The sequence below is a fragment of the Aquarana catesbeiana genome, linkage group LG03 (assembly GCF_042186555.1).
Source record: "Aquarana catesbeiana isolate 2022-GZ linkage group LG03, ASM4218655v1, whole genome shotgun sequence".
In the NCBI taxonomy this organism is placed as follows: domain Eukaryota; kingdom Metazoa; phylum Chordata; class Amphibia; order Anura; family Ranidae; genus Aquarana; species Aquarana catesbeiana.
Window position 1 is genome coordinate 587,294,343 of NC_133326.1, and position 13,180 is coordinate 587,307,522.

Sequence of the window (13,180 nt, forward strand, 5' to 3'; positions counted from 1 at the left end):
CTTTTATAATTTGCTTTCACTCGGCATGACATCCTTTTCGCACAGCAATGCCGAGGTGATCCCTCTCTTATACCGGGAAGACATGGATCATACTGGCTACAAGCTACTCTGTAGATGAGGGCTCGGATCATGTGACTTTTTCACGTGGTTTACATGAACCCGGAAGTGAGAAGATGAGGGCAGTGATGTCGCACGCTTGCCCTTCCTTCCAATACTAGACGTCCCGCGGTGATCCGTAGAAGTGGGCGGGGCCTTGTATGAGCTGTCAGTGCCGCCATACGGAATGTAGAGAGTGATAGTTGAGGATCCGCCCCTCACAGACAAAGCCCCGGACAACGGGTAGTCAGTCCGCCATTGGATGCTGGTGATGGCAGGTAATGTGCACGGGCTGGGGGTGGAGGACTCCTTTATCAGTGTGTGCAGACACCTGAGGGAGAGTCCTGTGTGTGTGTCTGCTCATATGGAGGGCAAGATGGCAGAGGGACCATGGTGTCATGTGTATGTCTGCAGCCTGTGACACCACTACACAGGGATGTACTGGGCATAGTGACCAATCACATTCTAGCTTTCATTTTCAAATCTCTAAGCAGTTGTAAACCGCTGCAGGAAAAAAAAAAACTTTCCTCTGTAAGACAATTGGGTAATATGCTAGTATGCATGGCATTATGTAATACTTACCTTGGAACGAAGCCGTCCTGCGGCGTGCTGTCACCGCTGACAATTCTTCCATCTTCCCCCGGTCATTTTTCCAGGTTTGCATACTCCAGCTGTGAGTGGCCGGAGCTGCGCTGATGTCACTCCCGCGCATGTGCGTGGGAGCCCTTGGTAACGCCATGGTATGACGGACCTGCAGAACGCATGTGCTGGTGAAGTCACCGGCTGCATCAAGTGTGAATATTTCCTAAACGGTGCAGGTTTAGGTGATTATTCATTTTACCTACTGGGAAGACTTATTATAGACTTACCTGTAGGTACAAATCACAAAACGGACTTTACTACCACTTTAACTAAACAAACAAAAGATAGAAGATGATTGGTTACTGTGCACCAGATTATGCCTGCTCCAGTATAGCAATGTGTGTCAGGGAGGGAGCCGTACTTCCTGGAGGGTTAGGGGCCTATCAGGCAGGTGTATCACAGTCAATCTCCAAGGTATCAGTGCTGGTGATGGAGGGACATACATGAGGTATCAGTGCTAGTGATGGAAAGACATGGGATCTATCAATGCTTATGATGAAGGGACACGCATGAGGTATCAGTGCTGGTCATGGAAGGACACACGAGGTATCAGTGCTGGTCATGGAAGGACACGTGGAAGGTATCAGTGCTGGTGATGGAGGGACACACACATGGGGTATCAGTGCTGGTGATGGGGGGACACACACATGGGGTGTCAGTGCTGGTGATGGGGGGACACACACATGGGGTGTCAGTGCTGGTGATGGGGGGACACACACATGGGGTGTCAGTGCTGGTGATGGGGGGACACACACATGGGGTGTCAGTGCTGGTGATGGGGGGACACACACATGGGGTGTCAGTGCTGGTGATGGGGGGACACACACATGGGGTGTCAGTGCTGGTGATGGGGGGACACACACATGGGGTGTCAGTGCTGGTGATGGGGGGACACACACATGGGGTGTCAGTGCTGGTGATGGGGGGACACACACATGGGGTGTCAGTGCTGGTGATGGGGGGACACACACATGGGGTGTCAGTGCTGGTGATGGGGGGACACACACTTTAGGTATCAGTGCTGGTGATGGAAGGACACACATGGCGTATCAGTGATGGAAAGACACGTAAGGTATCGATGCTTGTGATGGAAGGACACACATGAGGTATCAATGCTGGTGATGGAAGGACACATGGAAGGTATCAGTGCTGGTGATGGAAGGACACGCATGGAGTATCAGTGATGGAAAGACGTGAGGTATCGCTGCTTATGATGGAAGGGCACACATGAGGTATCAGTGCTGGTCATGGAAGGACACATGGAAGGTATCAGTGCTGGTGATGGAGGGACACACATGGGGTACACGTGCTGGGGGTGAGTTGATGGACTAGATGTAAAGATAAATGTGGGGTATATTTTCTAGGGGTGAGCTGAGTAATGTAGGAAGGATGCACATGGAGTATCAATGCTGGGGGTGATTTGAGGAACTTGTGTAAGAACACTTGTGGAGTATCAGTACTAGGGGTGAACTGAGTAATGTTGAAAGGACACATGGGGTTATCGGTGCAGGGGTGAGCTGCAAAGATAGTGGAAGGACACGTGAGGTATCAGTGCTGGGCTTGGTCTGGAAGACTGGTGAAAGGACAAGAGAGGTATGAGTGCTGGGGTGATCTGAGGGCTGGCGATGAAAGGACACATGTGGGGTATCAGTTCTGGGGGAGAGCTGAGAATCTGGTGGAAGGATACATGTGAGATATCAGTTCTGGGGGTGATTGGAGAGACTGGTTTTGGTAGAACATATGTGGGATATCAGTACTGGGGATGATCTGAGGCACTGGTGGTGGTAGGACACCTGTGGTTATCGGTGCTGGGAGACATTTGAGGGAGACGTGTGAGGTATAAGGACAGCGGTGGATCTTAGGGACTGGTGATGGAAGGATACAGATGCGTATCAGTGCTGAGGATGATGAGAGGGACTGGTGGTGGACATGTGAGGTTTTTAGTGCAGAGGGTGAGCTGGTGGAAGAACCCATGTGAGAGATCTTTAGGTACTGGCGGTAGAAGGACATATGTGAGATATCAATGGTAGGGATGAGCTGAGCACTGATGGTAGAAGGACACGTGAGGTATCCGTGCTGGGGACTGGTGGTGGTAGGGCACGTGTGAGAGATCTTCGTACTGGTGGTAAGAGATATGTAAGGTATCAATGCTGGGGTTGAGCTGAGGACTGGTGGTGGTAGGTACATGTAAAGCCTCATACACACTATCAGATTTTCTGCTAATTTTTGTCTTCAGATTTACCAAAACCATGTAGTGCATGGGCCTGCCTGATTGCAAACAAATTGAAACTCCTAAGGTTTGACCTAATATTATATGGTTTTGGTAAATCTGAAGGAAAAAAATCAGCAGAAAATCTGATAATGTGTATGGGGCTTTAGTGATATAAGTGGAGTGTTGGTCGGCAAGGTATGTCTTTTTGCTGGTGATGAAAAGGTGTACGATAGGTGGATATTGTTGGAGATGTCTGTATCATGAAGCATAATTTGACATTGCTGGAAAATAGGTCAAAGCAGTGGAAACTGCAGCTCAATGATTTTAAATGTAAAATGACGCACCTAGGGAAACAGAACCTTCTGATAGAGTATATTATTGGGGGTGCAGTGTTGGATAGAACTACGGAGGACAAGCTTATGTCAAATGATTGCAAATTAAGCAGATAGTGCGGCGTGGCAAATAGAAATCTGGTATGTATCACTAGAGGGGTCACCAGCAGGAGGAAAGAGGTCCCGATTTCTCTGTATAGATCTTTAGATAGACCTCAAAATACTGTGACCAATTCTGAAGACCTCTCTTTTAAAATATATAAGTTAGAACAAGTCAAGGGCAAAAAACAGTCCAAGGCTGAAGCATATGATTTACGAGCCTGTTGATTTTTTTTTTTTATGCGAGCCTGTTGATTTTTTATGTTTGTGAGTATTGGTATTTGGAAACTAAAAAAACTGTGTGCTGGTAATGTACAAGCAGTTGCGCCCTTGTGTTTTTTGCAGTTGATTAGAGATTTCCAGATCCGTGGAGGGCTGCACCTGAAGAAGCATTGTGCACCCTAAAGAGGAGCTCCAGACGTTTCTATGTTTATTAAGTCAGCAGCTCCAAAAAGTGTAGCTGCTGACTTTTAATACACACACTCGCCTGCCCCATGATCCAGCGATGTGGTTACATGAACCATCACTACTCTCCCTCGTCTCTCCTTGGTGCCGGAATTTCAATTGTGGGCACCTGGCTGTGACAGCTTGTGGCTCCACAGCCGGGGTGCGCACTGCAAATGCGCAAGTCGCGCTGCATGTCCTGAATGGTCCAGCAGTCATCAGGGACCTGTGACGTGTCCCAGATGACTGCAGGGAGAAAGGGGGAGAGTAAAACTTCCACTCGGATGCCTAGGGAGAGTACTTAAAGCGGAACTTCCCATTTTGGGTGGAGCTCCACTTTAATATCTTCTGGAGCACCACAGAAGAGTGCTAGAGTGTAAAACATGTCAAGATACTGGCAACAAAATGGTGAAAGGTCTGAGGGATAAAACATACCAGGAGAGACTGCAGGAAATTAATGTGTGTCTACGGTCAAAATGTAAAATTAAAAATGTATTTCCACATCGAATTTCAGTGTTTCCTTGTCCACCCCTATTAATCTAAATGAGCTTGAAGTTTGTAAACTTACTTTGTGAAGATCCCCACATATTTTCTTCCTGGCATTCTGTGACACGCACTCAATTATGGCCTGTGAGTTGGCACTGCTGTGTCACACACTTCACAGAGCCTGTGTTCCGTCAGATTAGGCGACCCGTCAAAACTTGTAACGGAAGTGACGTTCCGTCACAGCCATCTTGGTACACCCCACACTCAGCCGCAGTAACCCTACAGTCTGAAGTCGCCAAGCGGACATCTTTTTTTACACCCACCGAAGTCTTGCATTTCACACGTATTTTTACCACTAAACTGAGCTTCTGTCGTGAAATACACTATTTAGAAGTCTGTGACACTGTTTTCATGTTGCATTTTAAAAGCAGTGGTGTTCTGTCACATTAGCAAACGCGTGAGCTCAGCAGGCTTGCTGCTGCTTTTAAAATTCAACATCAAGACAGTGCCAGTGACTTCTAAATACTGTATTTGATTATATAAGCTCAGTTTTAGTGATAAAAATAAGTGTGAAATGCAAGATTTCGGTGGGTATTAAAAGATGTCCACTTGGTGACTTCAGACTGTAAGCTTGGTGTGGACGACTGCGGGGTGTACCAAGATGGCTGTGATGGAACGTCACTTCCGCTACGAAATCTGAAGGGTTGTCTCTTAATCTGACGGAACACCTGCCTTCTGAATTAGAGCTACATAGAGGAGGAGTTTCAGGAGGCGGAGTCAGTACAGGAATCACAGCTTGCAGGCTGCAAGGTACCATGGGATATGTAGTCCTTAGAAATGGAAAGCAAACAGTAGAGGAGAAGCTGCAGAGCGTGCAGGGAATCCAGGAAGATATGGAAAGAGATGACCAGCAGACAGGCAGACCTCACAACATAAAAGGAGATTTTTCAATTAAGATTATATTGGATTGTCAGAAATAACTAGTTTTTATAATAGTTCAATGCTGACAATCTCCTTTTAAAATGTCTAATCTTGAGAAAGAGGAAAGGGGGGACATGAGAACTTTAAATACCTTAAATGTGTGAATAAGGTTCGGGGGGAGGCAGTATTTTCAATATGAAGCTAAGGCCAAGGACAGAGTCATGACCTCAAACAGGAAAGAGGAATGTTCAAAACTAATCGTAGAAAGTATTCTTTTATCCTTAGAGTATTTGATGCCTGGAATAAACCTCCAGCAGAGGTAGTAAGTCATTGAACAGTAAGTGAATTTGAACATGCTTATGACAAACCTAGATCTATACTCAGACAAAGTTAAAAAAAAAAAAAAAGTGACAGATTTGATGGGCAACTTGCTCTTTTTCTGACATCCAACGAAAACTCTTGGTGGATTTTTAACCTTCATAGCAGATATCCCCCAGGCTTGAACCAAAGATATGATGTGGATCTTTTCTTAACTACTTGCTACCCGCGCTATATGCCAAAGATGGCTACAGCGTGGGCCTTAATTGCCGGGAGGGCATCCAAGGATGCCCTCCCGAGCAAGCGATATCTGCGTGTCCCTGCTGGTCGTGCGCAGCGCGCTCTGTGATCGCCAAGTCTATGAGACTCTGGTGATCAGAGTAAGGGCCCGATCCCGGCCCTTTACCACGTGATCAGCTGTCAGCCAATGACGGCTGATCATGTGATGTAAACAGAAGCTCGGTAATCAGTATTTTTTTTTCCCCCTCCTGTCAGCGTGAGGGAAAAAAAAAGCCGATCACCGGCTTCTGTCAGAGGGACATCGGTCCCTCACACAGAAAGCCGCGGCTGCGTTTTCTGTGCCCACCAGTGTCAGCTGCCAGTACCCACAGTGCTACCTATTAGTGCTGCCTCAGGAGTGCTAATCAGTGCCGCCTCAGGAGTGCCCATCAGCGCACATGGGTGAAGGAGAAAAATGACCTGTTTTCAAAATTTTATAACAAACTATGAAAGTTTTTTTTTTTTTTTTTTTTTTTTTTTTTTTTTCAAAATTTTTGCTCCTTTATTTTATTTAGCAAAAAATAAAAAACACAGCAGCAATTCAATACCACCAAAAGAAAGCTCTATCTGTGTGAAAAAAATGATAAAAATGTCATTTGAGTACAGTGTTGTATGACCGCACAATTGTCATACAAAGAGTGACAACACTGAAAGCTGAAAATTGGTCTGGGCAGGAAGGGGGTTTAAGTGCCCAGTAAGCAAGTGGTTAAAATAGCAGTCAAGTTTAGCTGTCTTCTTATATTTTTCTCCAGCTTTCTACAATATTCAATTAAGTAGTGTTTGAGACATGTACATGGATTTTTATAGAGTTGGAACTGATTCCTTTTTAATTTCACACCCTTCTATTTATATGTGCAAAATAGGTCCTTGTAGGCATGTTACAATTCACTATTTTATATGCTTGTGTTTATAATGATATCTAGAAATATGTGATTATTTTCTCTTCTTTGTTCCCTCTTTCTCTCTTTTCTGCTCTTTCCTTATGGTTTATTTTATTTTTACTTTTTTAATGTTTCTCATTAGTGGTACATGATCTCTCTTCCTCTCCCCATTACCTTCAACTGGGCAGTCCGACAGATTCATTAGTGTGATTGGATTATAGATCAAGCGGTGGGTGGGGCTGGTCCCTTCTTATTTAATATATATAGCATGTTTGTCATTTTTATCTTTGTGCTGTGATCAAGGTAGTGTGCCGAAACGCGTCAACCCTTGTATCTTTTTACATGTACCAATAAACGTTTACATTTGGATATGGACATGGAGTTGCCGCATTTTCCTATTTTGACTCTTTTTCTGCCAACACTCTTCTATGTTTTATGAGAGGTGTCAGTGCTGGGGATGAGCGGAGGCACGGGTATTCTAATGTGCCTGATCTGGAGCTGCGATAGAGTATGGTGGCTACTGCAGGACATCTATAAGTTACACCCAGATTGCTCCTTATGTTGGGACTTGATGCTTATTCACCAACTTTCCTTTATATTGCATGTTATTTGAGTCTTCGAAGCAACAGCACTGTAACACTGTTTGAGGCTGGGTTCACACTGGAGCACGGAACGGCTTGCAGCAGGGAGTCCGCTACATCTCCATTCATCCGTTCAGGTCCGATTTCAGCCCGAATTTTTGGCTGAATTCAGACCTGAAACGGACCAAAAAAACGCACAGGACCCCTGTGCAATTCGCTCCGGAAATGTGTGAACAGGCTCCATAGAGAGCCGGTCACAATCTCCTGCTATGCGAATTGGATGTGGAGAAACACCCACATCCAATTCGCAATAGTGTGAACCCAGCCTAAAACTTCTCATTGGCCAAGGCTTTGAATGCAGAATCTCACACAAGCGAGTAGAGGAAAAGTAGGCGAACAGGTTTTTTGAAAGTGGCAAACCTCTTTATCCTGTTTATTACAGCCATAGGGATGGGAGTGAAAAAGATGATCTCTCACAGTCAGTAAAGACATCAGTAAAAACCTTACAGGTTCTAATTTTTTTTTTTTTTTTTTTTTTTTTTTTACACTTCGCACAGTATGTAAAGCTAAAAATTATTTGGCTAGAGCTCCGCTTTAAGCTGAACTAATAGTCATGAGAAGACAATAAGTAACATCGCTTGTGACCTGAGGACATACAGTATCTCACAAAAGTGAGTACACCCCTCACATTTTTGTCAATATTTTATTATATCTTTTCATGTGACAACACTGAAGAAATGACACTTTGCTACAAAGTAAAGTAGTGAGTTTACAGCTTGTATAACAGTGTAAATTTGCTGTTTTAATGTCTAAACCGCTGGCAACAAAAGTGAGTACACCCCTAAGTGAAAATGTCTAAATTGGGCCCAAAGTGTCAATATTTTGTGTGGCCACCATTATTTTCGAGCATTGCCTAAATCATCTTGGGCATGGAGTTCACCAGTGCTTCACAGATTACTACTGGAGTTCTCTTCCATTCCCCCATGACAACATCATGGAGCTGGTGGATGTTACAGACTTTGCGCTCCTCCACCTTCTGTTTTGAGGATGTCCCACAGATGCTCAATAGGGTTTAGGTCTGGAGACATGCTTGGCCAGTCCATCACTTTTACCCTCAGCTTCTTTAGCAAAGCAGCGGAAGTCTTCGAGGTGTGTTTGGGTTCGTTATCAGGTTGGAATACTGCCCTGCGGCCCAGTCTCCGAAGGGAGGGGATCATGCTCTGCTTCAGTATGTCACAGTACATGTTGGCATTCATGGTTCCCTCAATGAACTGTAGCTCCCCAGTGCCGGCAGCACTTATGCAGCTCCAGACCATGAAACTCCAACCACCATGCTTGACTCTAGGCAAGACTCCTCTACTCCCCACCTGGTTGCCGCCACACATGCTTGACACCATCTGAACCAAATAAGTTTATCTTGGTCTCCTCAGACCACAGGACATGGTTCCAGTAATCCATGTCCTTAGTCTGCTTGTCTTCAGCAATTTGTTTGCAGGCTTTCTTGTGCATCATCCTTAGGAGGCTTCCTTCTGGGACGACAGCCATGCAGACTAATTTGATGAAGTGTGCGGCGTATGGTCTGAGCACTGACAGGCTGACACCCCCCCCCCCCCACCCCTTCAACCTCTGCAGCAATGCTGGCAGCATTTATATGTCTCTTTCCCAAACGCAACCTCTGGATGTGATGCTGAGCACATGCATTCAACTTCTTTGGTCGACCATGGCAAGGCCTGTTCCGAATGGAACCTGTCCTGTTAAACCACTGTATGGTCTTTACCACCGTGCTGCAGCTCAGTTTCGGGGTCTTGGCAATCTTCTTATAGCAAGGCAGGCCTCAAAGATCCTCAAAGTTCTTTGCCAAGAGGTGCCAAGTTGAACTTCCACTGACCAGTATAAGAGAGTAAGCGCGATAACACCAAATTTAACACACCTGCTCCCCATTCGCACCTGAGACCCTGTAACACTGAGTCACATGACACTGAGGAGGGAAAATGGCTAATTCGGCCCAATTTGGACATTTTCACTTAGGGGTGTACTCACTTTTGTTGCCAACGGTTTAGACATTAATGGCTGTGTGTTGAGTTATTTGAGGGGACAGCAATCGGCAATATAATAAAATAATTATAAAATATGAGGAGTGTACTCACTTTTGTGAGATACTGTAGGTAGAAGGTCCGTTAAAGAAGAAACACAGAGGCCACCATTGCTGACCACCTCGTGAAAGCAGTTTAAAGTGGAGCTCTTTAAAGTCCTTCAAAGTCAGCATCTACAAATACGGTAGTTGCTGACTTTTACTATTAGGGCACTTACCTGTCCAGGGATTCCGCGATTTGCTCACCCAAGCTTATTCTTGAATCGGATCTCGGGTGCTGGCACTGCCATCTTGGGTAAGGGAAACTGGAAGTGAAGCCTTGCAAAGAAAAATGTAAGCCCCACACAACAAAAGAGATGTCTGCACCAAAAAAAAAAAATGAAAGAAATTAAATAAACCTTTATTACAAATGACAGACACTGTACATAAATATTACTTTAGATAGATCACACCAAAGCATTATAAACACCCTAAAACCCCAATAATCATTCCCTGGGTCAGTCCACAGAAATCTCATGTGCATAACATATAGGCAGTTCAGTTTTCAACAAAATATAAAATGGAACTGAAAAAAGTATATCTCAAATACTACACCTGAAAGCCCGATAATAGTGAAATATAACTAAAGCACATAGGCTGTTAGACGCATAACGCAGCAATGGTCGCTTCGTTAGGAGCCATGTCGTATGGGGCATCTTGTCAACTCACAGCAGACACTCATCAATGTCCGGGGTGTGGCCGGAAATGTTATAGGCACAGGACCTGTGCGATCCATCATCCATCAAACAATGATTTCAAATACCTGGGATTTGGAAAATATGTATATTTCCAGACAAGAGGCTATCACTAAGGTAGGGCAATCAAAATTGAAACGGAGAGGGGGTGGAGTTCCTTTTTAGTATAGTCAAAATTATATATGCATATATTTTATTGCCTTGAAAATATTCATACCCCTTGAAATTTTCCACATTTTGTCATGTTACAACCAAAATGTAAATGTATTTTATTGGGATTTTATGTGATAGACCCACCCAAAGTGGCACATAATTGTGAAGTGGAAAGAAAACAATAAATGGTTTTCAACATGTTTTACAAACATATGAAATGTGTGGCATTTATTTGTGTTCAGCCCCCCTGAGTCAATACTTTGTAGAACCATCTTTCGCTGTAATTACAGCTGCAAGTCTTTTTGGGGATGTCTCTACCAGCTTTGCAAATCTAGAGAGTGACATTTTTGCCCATTCTTCTTTGCAAAATAGCTCAAGCTCTGTCAGATTTGATGGAGAGCGTCTGTGAACAGCAATTTTGAAGTCTTGCCACAGATTCTCAATTGGATTTGGGTCTGCACTTTGACTGGGCCAGTCTTAACACATGAATATGCTTTGATCTAAAACATTCCATTGTAGCTCTGGCTGTAGGTTTAGGGTCGTTGTCCTGCTGGAAGATGAACCTCCACCCCAGTCTCAAGTCTTTTACAGACTCTAACAGGTTTTCTTCTAAGATTGCCCTGTATTTGGCTCCATCCATCTTCCCATCATCTTTGACCAGCTTGCCTGTTCCTGCTGAAGAAAAGCATCCCCACAACATGATGCCACCACCATGTTTCACGGTGGGGATAGTGTGTTCAGGGTGATGTACAGTGTTAGTTTTCCGCCACATGTAGCTTTTTGCTTTTAGGCCAAAAAGTTAAATTTTGGTCTCAGCCGACCAGAGCACCTTCTTCCACATGTTTGCTGTTTCCAAACTGCAAACTGCAATTGGGACTTCAACAATGGCTGCTTTCTTGCCACTCTTCCCTAAAGGACAGATTTGTGGAGTGCACAACTAAAAGTTGTCCTGTGGACAGATTCTTCCCACTGGATCGGTGAAGCTCCTCCAGAGTTACCATGGACCTCTTGGCTGCTTCTCTGATTAATGCTCTCCTTGTCTGGCCTGTCAGTTTAGGTGGACGGCCATGCCATGGTAGGTTTGCAGTTGTGCCATACTCCTTTCCATTTTCGGATGATGTATTGAACAGTGCTCCGTGAGGTGTTCAAAGCTTTTTTTTTTTTTTTTTTTTTTTTAAACATAATAATCCTGCTTTAAAGTGGAGGTCCACCCTTAAAAAAAAAAAAAAAAAAAAAAAAAAAAATTGCATAAAAAAATTCCTAAAAAATGGAGGAAAAAAAAAATTTGACTCACCTGAAATGGCTGTTGCTAGGCAGTCTTCCTAATCTGCCTCTTCCTACGCCGTGGTGATCTTCAGATTTCTCCTCCCCGCGTTGTCTTCTGGGGAATGGGGCGCGATGTGTTATGGGAACTGTGTGTGTCCCACAACACTTTGCGTCCCATTCACAAAGCGCTGCGAGACTCGCGCATGCGCAGTAGGAAACGGGCAATGAAGCGGTAAGGCTCCACTGCCTGTTTCCCTTAGGATGGCGGTGTCGGGACCCGAGAGCCGAGGGACGGGTCGGCCTCGGGTGGCCGACATTGCGGGCACCCAGGACAGGTAAGTGTGCTTATTTAAAGTCAGCAGCTACAGTGTTTGTAGCTACTGACTTTTACATTTTTTTTTTCCCGGCCGGAACCCCGCTTTAACCACTTCAGCCCCGGAAGGATTTACCCCCTTCCTGACCAGAGAACTTTTTAGCGATTCGGTACTGATTTGCTTTAATTGACAATTGCGCGGTCATGCGATGTTGCACCCAAACAAATAGAGCTTTCTTTTGATGGTATTTGATCACCTCTGCGGTTTTTTTTTTTTTTTTTTTTTTTTTGTATTTTTTGCGCTATAAACAAAAAAAGAGCGACGATTAAAAAAAAAAAAAAATAAAAAAATATTCTTTACTTTTTGCTATACTATCCCCAAAAAATATATAAAAAACCAATTTTTTTCCTCAGTTTATGTATTTTTCTACATATTTTTGGTAAAAAAATTGCAATAAGAGTATTGGCATTGGTTGGGGATTGGTTTGAGCAAAATATATAGCGTCTACAAAATAGGGGATAGTTTTATGCCATTTTTAGTATTACATTGTTTTTTTATTAGTAATGGCGGCGATCTGCGATTTTTTTTTTTTTTTTTTTTTTTTTTTTTTCTTCTTCTCGTGACTGAAGTAAATTGTGCAATGAAGATTATTGTACCTATATATTTGTCTATCCCCTATAGGTAGCTATTCCATAAAAACTCTGAGCACGTTACTGTTGATATCACAATAATACAAGGTTAGCTATGAAAACCAAGCATACGACTTTATAGCAAAGTCTTATTTATTTCCCAAGAAAATAGGAAAGTGCTAACATAAATAATACTAAAGAAAGATATTACAAACTTACAAATGATATAACCAGAACATAATACAAGAATATCAAAGATACTTAGCACAAGGCTCTCCGTGAGGCTTTGTATCGGCTCAAGATGGTGGAGAGCCATGTTGCTCAGATGACCAAGAGACCAGATCTCTCCCTCTCCCGTCTTTTATACTTCGATCATACACCATTCAAACCCAACCCCAGTGCCATCCCATTCAGAGTTTCGACAAATAAGCATTTATTGGGGCAGTACTTCTCTACAGATTATATTTCTGTCTGTCCTGCTGTACTTTGGCCTCTAGGGGGCAGCATTTGTCCATGAATCGCCGCTGTCCGACCTGGGTCAAATCTTCATAGACATCTTGGTCTTTGATCTTCTGTAGCTCAACCCATCAGTCATCTTTGCAGCAGTGGCTCTCTTTGAAGCTTTGTTTGCAGACGTGTTAGCAACAGATGTTCCAGACCCAAGCGTTTCAGATGCAAAGTCTGATATGCTACCAAGCTTT

General features: G+C 44.0%; 1 protein-coding gene across 3 annotated transcripts in view; it reads left to right on the plus strand.

Moving 5' to 3' along the window:
* The first annotated feature begins 224 nt into the window (after positions 1 to 224).
* The window catches only part of SLC23A2 (solute carrier family 23 member 2), a 308,554-nt gene continuing 295,598 nt past the window's right edge, over positions 225 to 13,180 (plus strand). For 2 of the 3 annotated variants that reach the window (XR_012242995.1, XM_073622040.1), the window contains exon 1: positions 225 to 374. The gene's annotated coding sequence lies outside the window, so the exon portion shown is untranslated. The remainder of the gene's footprint in view (positions 375 to 13,180) is intronic. The other variant, XM_073622042.1, reaches the window with a different exon arrangement.